Source organism: Populus trichocarpa, chromosome 11, assembly GCF_000002775.5.
Source record: "Populus trichocarpa isolate Nisqually-1 chromosome 11, P.trichocarpa_v4.1, whole genome shotgun sequence".
Classification (NCBI taxonomy): Eukaryota; Viridiplantae; Streptophyta; class Magnoliopsida; order Malpighiales; family Salicaceae; genus Populus; species Populus trichocarpa.
Window position 1 is genome coordinate 3,085,803 of NC_037295.2, and position 17,903 is coordinate 3,103,705.

Genomic DNA, 17,903 nt, shown 5'->3' on the forward strand with positions numbered 1-17,903 from the left:
AGTGTGTGATGGGATGAGAGAAGCTCTCACCCAACTTTAATAAAACCAAATCAATTTTATCCATAATTGGCTTTAAATAAAAGTGTTTAATTAGTTTCCTAAACTAAATACGGTTTAAATCCCAATTAGACGTCGTCGTTTAGAAAACCTAGACCAAATGCAGTGTCGTTCGTTCAGTTCAAGCAACGGTCGAATATTTTTTGAATTCTCTGAATTTCTCTTCCACTATATAAATCCAGTCTCTCTCTCTCTCTCTCTCTAAATCTCAACATTTTTCAATTTCTTCAAAAGAAAAACTCTCTCTCTCTCTCAAGAAACAACAATTTTGTTTTAGCCATTCAAATTCTCTTTATGAAATTTGATTTTTCATGTGATCATACGAATTTCAAATTCGCTCAAAGGGAGAGTGTTCATGACACTCAAATTCTCTGTAAGTACTCGTCTCTCCCTCTCTCGCTATAATTATACAATTTGTTCTCAAAGGGAGAGTGTCTTTAACATCTTGTGATTTTATGATTTGTTTTGATCATATTTTAGTGATTTGCATGTAAACTTTGTCTCGTTTCCCTGTTTGATTTCTTGAATCTATTAAGGGAGTGGAGAATTTTCAAAGTTGATGTTTTTTGGATCTTTTAGATTTCAAGGTGCTTATATTCTTCACTATTCATACAGCGTTTCAGTTGTATCAGTAACCTTCCCTTGTATGGTTGTATTACTTCAGGGAGATAAGTAGATCCCAAAAGTTAAGTTGCAGTGTTGGCATGGACTATTCCTTGTTCTTCTACTATCTGTAATAGTATAGAACTGTAATGTCTTTTATAGTTGTATACCAGCAGTTTCTAATTTTTTCGATGACTTGACTCAGGATTTTTTCCCTTTCAGTGAATTATACTTGAATTACTTTTGGTATATTTTTCTTGCCAAGTTTACACGGTGCTTTGGGATCTCAGCATTTTCATTGTTGGCAAAGATGAGTATGATGAACTTGCTGTAAGTTAAACATTATCTCTTTTCTATACTTGTTTGTGCAAGGATGCTAGTTTCTGCTTGATACTGAGATCATTTTGAGGTTGAATACTATCCAGCTTGTGAGGCTCTGGGCTACATCTTTTAGTTTAAGACTCGCTAACTGAGTGTCAGTTTCTTCTTTGTTGACATGAAATTTCTGGCATGCTCTGATGTCTGCTTAGCCTGTCATTAATCACAGCCTACCATATTCCTAATGATGCATCCAGTTCCTGTGCACCAAGTACCCCTTCTTCTGAAGGTTACATGGACAGTTTGGGTGTTATAGAAATAGAATCAGCTCAACCTATTTAAAATATACTTTTGAATTGCTTGTTTCCTAGATTTGTGGTTCGTACGAGTCTTAACTTTTCAATCTACATATTGCATGTAATTAGGTCGTTAGTTTTTGAAACGTGAAGGCTCCCTTCTTGCATTATTATACAGTACTGCCCCTAAAATCTAGGAAGCTTTGAAGGCCTTATGGAATTCTGCCTTTCACAAAGAAGAACTTTGTGGTTATCTTAGCAGTGGAAGGACCATCAACACATTTTAGGTGGACCATTGGTTCCTTCGTGAATTCCATGATGTTTCTCTCATCATTTCCCACCATCATTGTCTTTTTATGCTTATGACACTTGATTTTTTTTTCCAGCGGTGGTGGTTTTATATCATTGTAGAATTTGTTGTTCTTCGATAGGAATTTAGAAGTACCTTGTTTTGCAACCGTAGTCAATGCTCTGTTGCTTTCTCAGTAGTCTTTCTAGAAGGTTTTTTAGCTGACATGGAAGCTTGGACCATTATATTACATTTTTTTATTTATTGAACTCAACTGTATTTAAGATTAGCTTATTAAGGTTGCTCTATCTCATGGAATTTGTAGTTATACTTGTACAAATTCAACGGTCTGAGTCATGAATATGTTGATTTCATGACGAACCTTTCCACTCCAACAATCTGTAAGTTCTTCATGGGTGTGTAAGAGAAAACTTTTCCCATAAGAATCTTTTGGTCTTCATTCATAGTGTCAGTTAGTGGTTCAAAACTTATTTACCTTTTGTCTACGGGTTTATTGATAGGTCTTTGGCAACGAGACAAGATGCAGAACCTTGGAAAAGGTTTATGGGCAGAAGGTAATTGTTTCTTGGTGTATTATTCCATACATTTTGCTTTCATCTTGGAATTTATCTCATTGTAGTATCTTCACCTAATCACGCTAATACTGCTGATGAAGTTTCTGTAAAGATTCTAATTTGACCAAGGCATTGGAGACACATAGTTAGGTGGATTATGTTATTACACAAAGTTCAAATGTTGTTGTAGGCTCTGAATATGGGTGGCAAAACTTATACCTATAAAGAAGCTAGTTGATGCTATTGACCAAGGTACGCTCTCTTGTTCCATCAAATCTTTTCAATGTTGAAACTGACAAAATTATTTTGAAATGCTAACTTCAGTAAGAATTATTTCACAATGTTTGAAGTAGTTAGTTGATGCTTGTATTTTAGTTGTGCCCTTCCATCCCAAATAGAAATTTAGGCCCTTTCCTCTTTGGTGATCTGGAATGTACAAAAAGATAGCATTCTCTGAGCTCTTATACATTCAGTGTTGTAGGCTGCTGTTAGCTTCAATATTGTTGCAATCATAAGGTTAATTATTACATTTTCTTTCTTTTTTTATTGGGCCATAACCGTAGTTCTTAAGGGAAAATTTTAGTTTGTGTCTCAATAGAAAACTTGGCCAAGTTTTTAGGTAGCACATCCAATTTTCTAGAATATGATCAGAATTCATCTTCACCAAGGATAGGACTGGCTTGTTTTTTGTTTCCTCTGTATGATTTTAGCTTTCGATAGGATTTGGGGTGTTAGTCTTTCCACACATGCTATTTAGAGAATGTAATGAAGAGTAGGAGCCCAAGGGCGTTGGTGTTCAATAGGACTGAGCAGGATTAGAATACAAGCTTCTCTTAGTCGGATTACAATCAATCAAGACAGGTCAATGAAATGTTGTCCCTCACAGGGATTTTGTGAATGTTGTGTGTGAAATATCATAAAGTTGCAGCCTGTTATGTACTCATTTCATTTTTCTTCCCAATTTAAGCATATGATTAAGCTTTTCTGTTTGCATGGAGCTTATTATCAATTGCATTGAATGAGCTATTTTTTTTATATGAATGTCCAGCTCATAACCCTCTTTGGTTTCAAATAGTTGGTCTTGGTTGACTTGATTTCCATGTATTCAGAATCTGTTTGAAATTTGTTCTTTGTAAAAAATGCAGTAGCAGCTAGCAGGATCTTCGTTTAGCTTCTAGCCTTGAAACTTTAAGTAAAAGAAATGCACAAACGTCAAAGAAATCCATCATCTTCTTGCATTAAAGAAAGGGCGATGAAATCTCATCTATTTGTTTTATTTATTTATTTATTTTTGTAGATGTGGTCCATTCATCAATTGCTTGTAGTAAAATTATTTATTTCTTTTCGTAGTTTGAGTGTATTTTAAGTTAGCCTCCCCAGTTGTGACAGCGGTACAGAGCACTAATGGGACATTGTTGAAATTTGTGGCGGCTGCCGCCGTGGCGGCCACAGAATATTCTAATCAATAAAAAATAAAAAACAATTACAAAAATTTACATCAAAATCTAATATTAAAAAATAAAATTAAAAAAAAATCAGATTATTAAACTGTCAAACTTAAAAAAAAAAAAAAAAAAAAAAAAAACCAAAACAATTACACAAAATATTATTTCAAGATTTAGTCGAACGCTTTAATTTTTTTGGTTACAAGCCCATGCTTTGGAAAGATTAGATTAACTAAATACTCTTAAAATAAAATTTATCATTATTTTTTTTTTTATATAATCCCAAGCATAAAATATACTCTTAAAATAATTATGAAATGCCCTTAAATTAAAAACTAAATAATCAAAATAATAAAATAAATATTAAATAAATAATGCCTCAAATCTTTAAATATTTTTAAGGTGAGCAACAAATTAGTAGAAGAATTAAATGATTGATGCTTTAAATCTTTTAAAATTTGAAAGGTTGACAATATTTGTTTTTGTAATTTAATCATATTTAAAAAAAAATGCAAATAAATCAGATTAGGTTGGAATGCGTAAGTTTCACATATACACATATTTGTTATTTAAAATACATTTATAAAAATCACATGTTTTTTTTTTATTCAATCCAATCAAATGGGTCAAATAAATAACTTTTTTCATCCTCTAAATACTCACTAATACCCAAACTAATTAATTTTTTAAAGAGATAGAATTATTATGATGCACAAAATTCCAACATAAAAAACTATGGCATAAATATAATAAATCTTCATGCATGAATTGTAACATTATAAAATAAAATCTTTAAATAAAAGCAGGAAATACATCTCTAAATATGGATATGAACAAAAATAATAAATAATAAATAATAAAAATATTGAGTGTGTCCTTGATATCTTGTGATTTTATGATTTGTTTTGATCATATTATAGTGATTTGCATGTAAACTTTGTCTCGTTTCCCTGTTTGATTTCTTGAATTTATTAAGGGAGTGGAGAATTTTCAAAGGTGATGTTTTTTGGATCTTTTAGATTTCAAGGTGCTTATATTCTTTCATTTAATTCTTACTTTTAAAGAATTAGGATTATAAGAACAAGAAACCCTTTAATTGGTTAGATTTTAATTTCACTTTCTATTTAATGGGGTTTGAATTTTTTAAATTGGTTTCTCATTTTCTTTCAAAAAATTAGTTGTTTTTTTCTAAAATTTGAATTTCTGTTTATGTTTGTGTTGTTAACCTCTGTCCATAGCAAATGAATTATCCAAGTATCGTTTGTTTGAGCCTTCTGCTGCCAGATTTTGTTACCTATTTGCTATCAACAAAATTGTTTGCATGCTAATTATGTCAATTGGGAGTTGGAAACTGAAATGCTAAAAAATTTAACCTTTCCCAATTTGATTTATTTTAAGTTGAAAATGAGTACTTGCATTGCGTATCTTTCAATAGAAAATGATCTTAAAAAAATGGAACTCAATGAAACATGTTTTCTTTCTTCCTTATCATTTTCATGGTTTGTTTCACATTTATTTGAGGTGGTTTTTGGTGTCATGAATAATAGATGTTCACTGTACACTTCAAATGGTGGTGCGGCATACATGTATATATGAAACTTTTGTTTTTGCAAATTATGAATCCTGGATTTGCTCATCTTATAGTATCTACTCTCAGTTTGCTACGTGGGAAACACAGTTTTTTGCTATCCAGTTCATAAATTTTAGTCTAGTCGTGTCTGCTTTAAAGCAAATTGTGTAACTCTGATAATATGAAGAGGCAGTTCTTCAGGATAGTATAGGCAACGGTTGCTATTGCAAATTATGACTCATTGATCAGTATATGTTAATTCTTCAACAATCCACTTCTCGGTTGCTTGTTGGGTATATCATATTTCTTATAGTATTCAATCCATAAAGTATATTACGGATGAGTCAGCTTCGCCACAATTTTTCCGGTCTCTTAGTTAAGGTGCTAATAGGCAGTTCAAAAGTTTCACCAAGAAAAGCAGAACTAATTAAAATTCTTTGATCAGTTAATATTAATTCTTCAACAATCCACTTCTAGGTTGCTTGTTGGGTATATCATATTTCTTATAGTATTTAATCCATAAAGTATATCATGGATAAGTCAGATTCGCCACAATTTTTCCAATCTCTTGGTTAAGGTGCTATTAGGCAGTTCAAAAGTTTCACCAAGAAAAGCAGAACTAATTAAAATTCATTGATCAGTTGATGTTAATTCTTCAACAATCCACTTCTAGGTTGCTTGTTGGGTATATCATTTTTCTTATAGTATTCAATCCATAAAATATATCACGGACGAGTCAGCTTCGCCACATTTTTTCCAGTCTCTTGGTTTAGGTGCTAATAGGCAGTTTAAAAGTTTCAAAAGTTTCACCAAGAAAAGCAGAACTAATTAAAATTCCAAATTGATGATGTTACTTTCCAAACAAAAGTCTTTTGTCACTATTCACACAGTGTTTCAGTTGTATCATAAACCTTCCCAGTAGATCCCAAAAAGTTAAGTTGCAGTGTTGGCATGGACTATTCCTTGTTCTTCTACTATCTGTAATAGTATAGAACTGTAATGTCTTTTATAGTTGTATACCAGCAGTTTCTAATTTTTTCGATGACTTGACTCAGGATTTTTTCCCTTTTAGTGAATTATACTTGAATTACTTTTGGTATATTTTTCTTGCCAAGTTTACACGGTGCTTGGGGATGTCAGTATTTTCATTGTTGGCAAAGATGAGTATGATGAACTTGCTGTAAGTTAAATCATTATCTGTTTTCTATACTTGTTTGTGCAAGGATGCTAGTCTGCTTGATACTGAGATCATCTTGAGGTTGAATACTATCCAGCTTGTGAGGGTGAGGCTCTGGGCTACATCATTTAGTTTAAGACTCGCTAACTGAGTGTTAGTTTCTTCTTTGTTGACATAAAATTTCTGACATGCTCTGATGTCTGCTTAGCCTGTCATCAATCACAGCCTACCATTACCTTCCAATAGTATTATTTTTTTGGCAATTCAGGAAAATGAAATGATTGGTTCCATTCTTGCACTGAAAAATAATTAAAATGATATAAATGAAACCTTGGTTTCCCCTGTTGACGGTGGCATCTCTTTTGGCTGTGGATGTCATATGTGATGTAAGTGCTTGATGAAATAGCAATTGATAGGTTTTCTTTGTTGCCATGCTTTTGTTTCAATTAGAAGCGCAAATGCCATATTGCCATGTCATCTTGCTGCCTAACATAAGTAAAGTTTTTATTGTATATAAGGGGTTACGGATGTCATCTCATGGAATTTGTAGTTATACTTGTAGAAATTCAACGGTGAGTCATGAATATGTAGATTTCATGATGAACCTTTCCACTTCAACAATCTGCAAGTTCTTCATGGGTGTGTAAGAGAAAACTTTTCCCATTAGAATCTCTTGGTCATCATTCATAGTGTCAGTTAGTCGTTCAAAACTTATTCACCTTTTGTCTACAGGTGTATTGATAGGTCTTTGGCAAGGAGACAAAATCCAGAACCTTGGAAAAGGATCATGGGCAGAAGGTAATTGTTTCTTGGTGTATTATTCCATACATTTTGCTTTCATCTTGGAATTTATCTCATTGTAGTATCTTCACCTAATCACGCTAATACTGCTGATGAAAATGATTCTAATTGGACCAAGGCAATGGAGACACATGGGTAGATTATGTTATTACACAAAGTGCAAATGTTTCTGTAGGCTCTGAACATGGGTGGCAAAACTTATACCTATAAAGAAGCTAGTTGATGCTAATGACCAAGGTATGCTCTCTTGGTCCATGAAATCTTTTCAATGTTGAAACTGACAAAATTATTTTGAAATGCTAACCTTTTCACAATGTTTGAAGTAGTTAGTTGATGCTTGTATTTTAGTTGTGCCCTTCCATCCCAAATAGAAATTTAGGCCCTTTCTTCTTTGTGATCTGGAATGTACAAAAAGATAGCATTTTCTTAGCTCTTATGCATTCAGTGTTGTAGGCTGCTGTTAGCTTCAATATTCTTGCGATCATTAGGTTATTACATTTTCACTCACCTAATTACTTTTTCTTTCTTTCTTTCTTCCTTTTTTTTTTATGGGGGGCATAACCATAGTTCTTAAGGGAATATTTTAGTTTATGTTTCAATAGAAAACTTGGCCAAGTTTTTAGGTAGCACATCCGATTTTCTAGAATAGGAGAATTCATCTTCACCAAGGATAGGACTGGCTTGTTTTTTTGTTTCCTCTGTGTGATTTTAGTTTTCCACACATGCTATTTAGAGAATGTAATGAAGAGTAGGAGCCCAAGGGCGTTGGTTTTCAATAGGACTGAGCAGGATTAGAATACAAGCTTTCATACTTTAGTAGGATTACAATCAATCAATACAGGTCAAGGAAATGTTGTCCCTCACAGGGATTTTATAAATGTTATGTACTCATTTCATTTTTCTTCCCAATTTAAGCATACGATTTGTTCCACTTATGTTGGGGTATATGTTTAAGCTTTTCTGTTTGCACGGAGCTTATCATCAATTGCATTGAATGAGCTATTTTTTTATATGAATGTCCAGCTCATAACCCTTCTTGGTTTCCATGTATTCAGAATCTGTTTGAAATTTGTTCTTTGTAAAAAATGTAGTAGCAGGATCTTCGTTTAGCTTTTAGTTTCTGCAACTCCACCGTTTATCTTTGAACCAAAATGTTTTCTTAGATTTCCCATGCACTCACCGTTTGCGATGGAGTTATGGAAACTAATTGGAACTTGAATACTGCTGCTACTGTTAGCTATAGAGAGTGTAACAAATGGGTTGTATTTTTTTTTTTTTTTTTTTTTTTTTATTCACGTGGGGTGTCCGGGTCAGCTTACGCGCACCACGACTATTCCCCACGGCCCACTGGACATCCTGCAAGCCCAGGAGCAGGTAAGGCACCGCGGGGGTGACAGGCGTGCACATAGAGGGTCGAACCCGGGAGGGGGGCGGAACAAGTCCACGAAGGACCACAGCAGTTAAACCCTCATGTGCTGGGTACACATGAGGGCTCGAACCAGGACACTCAGGCAGTGCAAAGCCTGCCAAGGCCACTGAGCTACAAGCCCCCTGTGTAAATGGGTTGTATTTTTAATTGGCCGGGTCGGGGCCTTCACTGCCAAATGTTTGAAACTGGTCTGTCGTTTGGGCTATATTTTTCAAGTATGTTGAGTCATTGAAGACTGATCACTAGCTTGAAACATGAAGATCTTTTCTAGTTGCTAGAAATGAAAGCTGAGCAGACAAAGGAATAGAAAGGTGAACAATTCTTCATGCTTCCTTTCTAATGCTTAAAATCTAGCCCAACTACATGGGTTATGAGTTGGATGTTGCATTTTTCCTTGAGATGTATGGTTTTTTTTACTTCTTTGCTAATTGCGCATCTCAATTCTTCATGCTTCCTTTCTTGCAGCTTTACTGAAGCAGTGTTCTCTGATCTTTGTTTTGCTTGTCTTTGTTTAGATGAGTGATCGGCTTATCGGTTATATACCTTTTCCCTAACGATTTTTTTTGGAAAAATATATAAAATCCCCGTTTAATTTGAATTAAAATCGTCAAAATAAAGAATTAAATGGTTAATACCTTAAATCTTAAGATTCTTGAAGGTAGTATAAAAATAAAAAAGAAAGTAATAAGATATAAATTTAAGGTTAATTTGGGTTATCAAATCAAGATTTCTTAAGTCCTTTTCTTTTTTCTTTCATTTTGATTGTAATAAGATATAAATTTAATTGTTTTGAAACATCAAAAGAACTTCCATCAAATTATTCAAAAAAATAAAATTCATTATTATTTGTTTTGTTTTCTATAACTCCAAGCATAAAAAATATTCTTAAAATAATTATGAAACCCCCTTAAATTAGAAACTAAATAATCAAAATAATAAAATAAAGATTAAATAAATAATGCCTCAAATCTTTAAATATTTTTAAGGTGAGCAAAAATTAGTAGAAGAATTAAATGATTGATGCCTTAAATCTTTCAAAGTTTGATGCCTTAAATTAGTAGAAGAATTAAATGATTGATGCCTTAAATCATTGAATTTGAATTAAATTGTTAATACCTTAAATCTCAAGATTCTTGAAGGTGGTATAAAAATAAAATAAAAAAAGTAAAAAAAAAAAAAAACATTCTTGAACGCTTTAGTGAGTTTGCTTGTTATATCCCATATATTGCCTCCAAAATAAACACTGAGTTCAAGAAGACCTTGAGATTTTTTGGATCAAATGTGGAATGATAGTTACTCGTAAAGAATATTTAGAGATATTTTCTCCTTTTTTTATCATTTGCTTTCTTTAAAAGAAATTTTCTTCAAACTTGATCTATATATGACTTTCATGCTTTATATTTAAAGCCTATTGTTCCAATTAAAAAAATTATTTGGTTTAAACATTATATTTATAGGTATATTAAATGTATTGGAATATAAACTTAAAATTTTAAATTTGCATTGACCCACAACTCCAATCATTAAAAAAAGTAAATATAATGTTAGTTTCAGCTTCTTCATCATTGACCCACAACTCCAATCATCAAAATATTCCTAGAAATTTTGTAGTAGTTTGTTCTTTGTTTTCTTTAGCTTTAAATCTTAGTTTTGCCCTTGAATATTAATAATATAAGAGTTGTTGTTGGAAAAATCAACTCAATGAAACAAAGCCAAATAACCAATAAACTCAAACAAATTCTAAAAAATGTTCAGTTGAATAAATAGATTAAATCATTCCTTAAAAGTCTATTCATTCATATAAATTGATGATGTGAAAAAAAAAAAAAGAGTCACAAGCCTATCAAATAAGAATGTCTTGAGTACGAGAAATCATTTCAATAGTGAAATTAGTTTTTAAAAAAACCTTGAGTACCAATTATAATAAACTTAAACTAACATTAAAGCGTTATAGTCCAATACTAGTTATGTTTTTTTTTATTCACCGCAAGTTAAATAAAAAAAATTCATCATAAAAAACTAAATATACAAGTATTTACATTTTTTATTGTGCTTCACAGCGAGTCAAATAAAAATAAATCAACATAAAAAAATAAATGTGAAAGCATTTACATTTTTTTTTTGGCACTTTTGCATATCAAAATTCTATACATGCATATAATTAAATAAATTAAGAAATATCTGTAATAATTAATGCAAAAAAAAATACAATGATAATAACTAAAAACTAAATTGAAAAATAAGGATATAAATGTGTATCAAGATGCACGATCTCACAATATAGACATTGAGCTTAGTTGTGTTGAATAACTTTGTTTTTTACAATCAATTTTTTATTAAATTGGATAGTAACAAAACAAGCAAAAGAAGGCGAAGAAGATTGGGCTAATCTTTTTTCAAATGTAAAATAAATGTTAAGGCATCTTTTATGTGTTTTCTAAGAAAGAAAAAAAGTAATCATGAATTCAAAATTTAACACATTGGATGATATTTTTTTTATAAAAGTATTGAGACGATAACATGTTGTATCAACTTGTATAAACCTGAGTTTATCAACTAAATATATGATCTAAATCATGAGAACATGATAACCCCATAAGAAAACAAACATAAAAAAATCATGATATTCAATTTACAATCAACTCAATGTTAAATGATGAAATTAAAAATAAATATATTCAACTAAACTAAAAAAAAAAACTCGAGTTAACAAAAGTTAACTTGTCCATTCATAATTCAAGTTATGCACCGCATTGGATTCAACAACTTTTTATTTCAAAAAATATATTTCTTTTAATATTATACCAATAAGATGCTAGAGGTTTTTTTTTTATATCAAACAACAAAAATTGAGGTGGTGAGTGGAATGAAAATAAAAAACAGACTTATTTTTTAAAAAAAGATTGACAACAAAAGGGTCCGTTTTTTTTTTAGCCAAATAAAAAGAAGACCTTTAAAAACCAAACAAAAATGAAAAAAATGCATTTTTTTTTAGTTTAAGGGTTGAAAATACATTAAATAAAAAAAACTAAATAAAAAAGGTTTTGCTTGGAAGTCATTCCGTTTTTTCCTATCACACCTTGTCCACCCTTTTATTTTTTATAAAACAAACAATGCGCTATTTGGTTGCACAGTTGCGGTGAGCAATGGTTGCTAAAAAATTAGGTCGTAGGTTTTTAACAAAAAAAATAATAATTTTAAACTCATTTGTAATCCAAAACACCTAGAAAACAATTTAGATGCTTTGATAAACTTATATATGGCCTTCAGTATTGCAAAGATCAATCCAAAAACCTAAAAAAAATAATCCCAAAGTTAGATATATTTTTTATGCAATTTGAAGGTAAATGAACACTTAAGTAGAAGTCTACTCATCAATTGAAATCTATTGACATCAAAATTAACCATTTTAGTGGTTAAAGTCGGTTCAACCAACAACTCTCTCTCTCTATAGCTGATATCTAATGATTTTCTCTCTCACCTCTCAAATTAAATAAAGTTTTGGACAAAAATAACTTTTCTTTAAATTTATAAAATTAGAGGGACTTAATATTTATAATTTGAAAAGTATGAGGACAACAATGAATGTTTCACTAAAAATTTTAAAACACCACTCATTTCCTCTGTTTTTTTCACATTGATCATTTATCTTTTAATCTTACTATTTCATAACAAATTAACTTAAATTGACCTTCAAATTGGCCGTATAAGGTCTAAATAAATAACAAGTTTTGGGATGAAAAGCAAAATTGTATTGTGGCAATACATTGAATTTATGTCTACAGTGACGTGAGATATAATGTTTTACCCACACCTTTTAGATTCCACACCTTTTAGATTGTAGTTAATATGATTCCAATGTTTGCCTACTAGACCTTAAGATAACTTGAATAATAATTATATATATAAAACACAAACTCAAGATAATAATTTGTAACCATTTACAAGTATATTGAATTTGCAAATGATAAAAGAAGAAATATTCAACACGTTTTTGATGGACAAATAACCTGTATTTTGATTGGGGGAGCTTTATGCTTCATGCATGTGCACTTCACTCCATACATATAATATATTTGATAGAGGGGGCCATGATGAAATATGTATTTTCTATGTTTAAAAAGATTAATGATTTGTCATTATATATATATATATATATATATAAAAGAGATTATTGTCCTAAGGGTTCAACTATTTATTATTTTGATGAACCAAATCATTAATTTTTACAAGTAATACCTTTCCTTCAAAACGTATTTTTAGGCAATAAGATTTTCTTTTAAGTACACTTGGATATGCTAACTTGAAGAAATAAATAAGAACATCCTTTTACTAGAACACCAAATGAATTAATTTTACAAAGATTAATTGGATATTTTATTAAATAAACTCTTAATGGGATATTCCATGGCTTTAAATTAATTTTATAAAGATTGTATATCATTTATATTAACATTAGAGAGAACTAGTAATTTAACAAACCAAACGTTATCTCTTTCTAGGATCGCATGTCCTTTTCAAACCTTAAAAACCTTAAAATATAGATATGATATAGGCTATTTTAGGGCTATTGACTCAGACACATTTACACATGGAAATTTAAAAAAAAATTAGAAAATTTTATTTCTAACATATCTAATATTGAAGGTTGAAATTAAAAAAAAAAACGTATCCATAAGATCAGGATAACTTTATAGAAAACAAATTGAATAAATTACGCAGTCCAATTCCCAAACAACATAATATTAAATGATGAAATTAAAAAAAATCAATTAAAAAAAACGAAAAAAAAATCGACTCAACATGAGTCAACCTTCGAATCCGTGAGCCTAACCCTATAGAAAGTAAATTAAAAGAAATTACGAAGTCCAATTAAAAAAATATTCGATTAAAAAAGACTCTAAAAAAGTGAACAGACTTAACTCCAACCCGTGACCCGGGTCATGAGATTATGATAACCCACTAGAAAATAGAAAAAAATTACAAAGCATAATTCCCAAAACAACCTAATATTGAAGGATGAAATTAAAATAAAATAAAAAGATTTGATTGTTAAACTGTGAAATTTAAAAAAAAAGCTAAAAAAATTTACATAAAATATTATTATAATTAATAGTGTTTTGTAGGTGTGGCTATAGTGATTTAGTAACACCCTTTTATTTTTTATTAACTAGTTTCGTTGTTCATGCTTTGGAAAGATTCAATAAATGCTCTTAAAATAAAATTCATTATTAATTGTTTTGTTTTCTATAACTTCAGCATAAAAAATACTCTTAAAATAATTATGAAACCTTAAATTAGAAACTAAATAATAAAATAAAGATTAAATAAATAATGTCTCAAATCTTTAAATATTTTTAAGGTGATTAACAAAGTAGTAGAAGAATTAAATGATTGATGCCTTAAATCTTTTGACAAGATTCACAATTCAACCTTAAGTTTTTGAACAATATTTATTTTTGTGATTCAATTATATTTTTAAAAAATTTTAAAATTTTAAATGCTAATAAATTAAGTTAGGTTGAAGTGAGATGAGTTTTTTATATAAATATATTTTTTATCTGAAATACGCCTACAAGAATTACATATTTTTTTATTCAAATAAATAATTATTTTCTTCCTCTAAATGCTCGCTAGTACCCAAACTAATTAATTTTTTAAAGAAATAGAATTATTATGATGCACAAAATCACAACATAAGAGACTAAAGCATTAAAATAATAAATCTTCATCCATGAATTGTAATATTATAAAATAAAATCTTTAAATAAAACCAAATATTGAGTGTGTGATGGGATGAGAGAAGATCTCACCCAACTTTAATAAAACCAAATCAATTTTATCCATAATTGGCTTTAAATAAAAGTGTTTAATTAGTTTCCTAAACTAAATTCGGTTTATATCCCAATAAGACGTCGTCGTTTAGAAAGCGTCGACCAGTCTAAAGCAAGAGAAAAACCAAATGAAGTGTCGTTCGTTCAGTTCATGCAACGGTCGAATATTTTTTGAATTCTCTGAATTTCTCTTCCACTATATAAATCCAGTCTCTCTATCGCTCTCTCTAAATCTCAACATTTTTCAATTTCTTCAAATGAAAAACTCTCTTTTCCTCTCTCTCTCTCTCTCTCTCAATAAACAACAATTTTGTTTTAGCCGTTCAAATTCTCTGCATGAAGTTTGATTTTTCATTTGATCATAGCGAATTTCAAATTCGCTCAAAGGGAGAGTGTCTTTAATATCTTGTGATTTTATGATTTGTTTTGATCATATTATAGTGATTTGCATGTAAACTTTGAATATACATTTGAATTGCTTGTTTCCTATATTTGTGGTTCGTACGCGTCCTTAACTTTTCGATCTATTGCATGTAATTAGGTCATTAGTTTTTGAAACATGAAGGCTCCCTGCTTGCATTATTATACAGTACTGCTCCAAAACTCTAGGAAGCTTTGAAGGCCTTATGGAATTCAGCCTTTCGCAAAGAACTTTGTGGTTATCTTAGCAGTGGAAGGACCCATTGATTGGCAAGGAAATGATCCATCAACACATGTTAGGTAGACCATTGGTTCCTTTGTGAATTCCATGATGTTTATCTCATCATTTCCCACCATCATTGTCCTTTTATGCTTATGATACTTGATTTTTTTTCTCCAGCGGTGGAGGTTTTATATCATTGGAGAATTTGTTGTTCTTTGATAGGAATTTAGAAGTACCTTGTTTTGCAACCATAGTCAATGCTCTGTTGCTTTCTCAGTAGTCTTTCTAGAATATTTTTTTTGCTGACATGGAAACTGGGAACATTATATTACATTTTTTTTTATTGAACTCAACTGTATTTAAGATTAGCTTATTGAGATTGCTCTATCTCATGGAATTTGTAGTTATACTTGTAGAAATTCAATGGTCTCAGTCATGAATATGTAGATTTCATGATGAACCTTTCCACTTTAACAATCTGCAAGTTCTTCATGGGTGTGTAAGAGAAAACTTTTTCCCATAAGAATATCTTGGTCTTCATTCATAGTGTCAGTTAGTAGTTCAAAACTTATTCACCTTTTGTCTACAGGTATTGATAGGTCTTTGGCAATGAGACAAAATCCAGAACCTTGGAAAAGGTTCGTGCGCAGAAGGTAATTGTTTCTTGGTGTATTATTCCGTACATTTTTCTTTCATCTTGGAATTTATCTCATTGTAGTATCTTCACCTAATCACTCTAATACTGCTGATGAAGTTTCTGTAAATATTCTAATTGGACCAAGGCATTGGAGACACATAGGTGGATTATGTTATTACACAAAGTGCAAATGTTGCTGTAGGCTCTGAATATGGGTGGCAAAACTTATACCTATAAAGAAGCTAGTTGATGCTAATGACCAAGGTATTCTCTCTTGGTCTATTAAATCTTTTAAATGTTGAAACTGACAAAATTATTTAGAAATGCTAACTTCAGTAGGAATTATTTCACAATGTTTGAAGTAGTTAGCTGATCCTTGTATTTTAGTTGTGCCCTTCCATCCCAAATAGAAATCTAGGTCCTTTCTTTTTTGGTGATCTGAAATGTACAAAAAGATAGCATTTTCTTAGCTCTTATACATTCAGTGTTGTAGGCTGCTGTTACCTTCAATATTCTTGCACTCATTAGGTTATTCTTTCTTCTTCTTCTTCTTTTTTGTTTTTTTTATGGGGGCCATAACCATAGTTCTTAAGGGAATATTTTAGTTTATGTTTGAATAGAAAACTTGTCCAAGTTTTTAGGTAGCACATCTGATTTTCTAGAATAGGAGCAGAATTCGTCTTCACCAAGGATAGGACTGGCTTGTTTTCTGTTTCCTATGTATGATTTTAGTTTTCAATAGGATTTGGGGTGATAGTCTTTCCACACTTGCTATTTAGAGAATGTAATGAAGAGTAGGAGCCCAAGGGCGTTGGTTTTCAGTAGGACTGAGCGGGATTAGAATACAAGCTTTTCTACTTTAGTAGAATTACAATCAATCAATACAGGTCAATGAAATGTTGTCCCTCACAGAGATTTTGTGAATGTTGTGTGTGAAATATCATAAAGTTGCAGCCTGTTATGTACTCATTTCAGTTTTCTTCCCAATTTAAGCATACGATTTTGTTCCACTTGTATTGGGGTATATGTTTAAGCTTCTCTGTTTGCTTGGAGCTTGTCATCAATTGCATTGAATGAGCTATTTTTTTTTATGAATGTCCAGCCCATAACCCTCTTTAGTTTCAAATAGTTGGTCTTGGTTGACTTGATTTCCATGCATTCAGAATCTGTTTGAAATTTGTTCTTCGTAAAAAATGCAGTAGCAGGATCTTCGTTTAGCTTTTAGTTTCTGCAACTCCACCGTTTATCTTTGAACCAAAATATTTTCTTAGATTTCCCATGCACTCACCGTTAGCGATGGAGTTATGGAAACTAATTGTGGAACTTGAATACTGCTGCTACTGTTAGCTATAGAGAGTGTAACAAATGGGTTGTATATTTAATTGGCCGGGTCGGGGCCTTCATTCTTCAACCAAGCCAAATGTTTGAAACTGGTCTGTGGTTTGGGCTATATTTTTCAAGTATGTTGAGGTGCCATTGAAGACTGATCACTAGCTTGAAAGATGAAGATCTTTTCTAGCTGAGCAGACAAAGGAATAGAAAGGTGAACTTGGATGCTTAAAATATAGCCCAACTACAAGGGTTATGAGTTGGATGTTGCATTGTTCCTTGAGATGTACGGGTTTTTTACTTCTTTGCTAATTGCGCATCTCAATTCTTCATGCTTCCTTCCTTGAAGCAGTGTTCTCTGATCTTTGTTTTGCTTGTCTCTGTTTATATTTAGGAAAGTATAAGCAAAGCGTGTTGATGATTTTTGTGCTTATTGGACTTGAAAACTCTTTCTACACGGCACTACTTTCAAATACATTTTAGGTTAATTTGGGTTTTCAAATCAAGATGTCACAAGTCCTTTTCTTTTTCTTTTTCTTTTTTCTTTTTCATTTTGATTGTAATAAGATATAAATTTAATTGTTTTGAAACATCAAAAGAACTTCCGTCAAATATTTAAAAAAATAAGATTCATTGTTATTTGTTCTGTTTTCTATAACTCCAAGCATAAAAAATACTCTTAAAATAATTATGAAACCCCCTTAAATTAGAAACTAAATAATCAAAATAATAAAATAAAGATTAAATAAATAATGCCTCAAATCTTTAAATATTTTTAAGGCGAGCAAAAATTAGTAGAAGAATTAAATAATAGATGCCTTAAATCTTTCAAAGTTTAAAGGTTGACATTTCAACCTTAAGTATTCGGCTGTGCTTGGTGAGTGCATGGGAAATAAAAAA

General features: G+C 30.9%; 1 long non-coding RNA gene across 3 annotated transcripts; it reads left to right on the top strand.

The window, feature by feature from the left end:
• The first annotated feature begins 287 nt into the window (after positions 1 to 287).
• LOC112326018 (uncharacterized) lies at positions 288 to 17,339 on the top strand. Of its 3 annotated transcripts, XR_008056759.1 has the most exons (4): positions 288 to 430; positions 883 to 990; positions 1,889 to 1,979; positions 7,063 to 8,398. It is a non-coding gene; the product is annotated as an uncharacterized LOC112326018 (long non-coding RNA). The 3 variants fall into 3 exon arrangements; XR_002979785.2 differs by lacking the exons at positions 288 to 430; positions 883 to 990; positions 1,889 to 1,979 and adding an exon at positions 3,706 to 6,969 and having other exon boundaries at positions 7,063 to 7,128; positions 7,250 to 8,398; XR_008056760.1 differs by lacking the exons at positions 288 to 430; positions 883 to 990; positions 1,889 to 1,979 and adding exons at positions 3,707 to 6,969; positions 16,316 to 17,339 and having other exon boundaries at positions 7,063 to 7,754.
• The last annotated feature ends 564 nt before the right edge of the window (positions 17,340 to 17,903 follow it).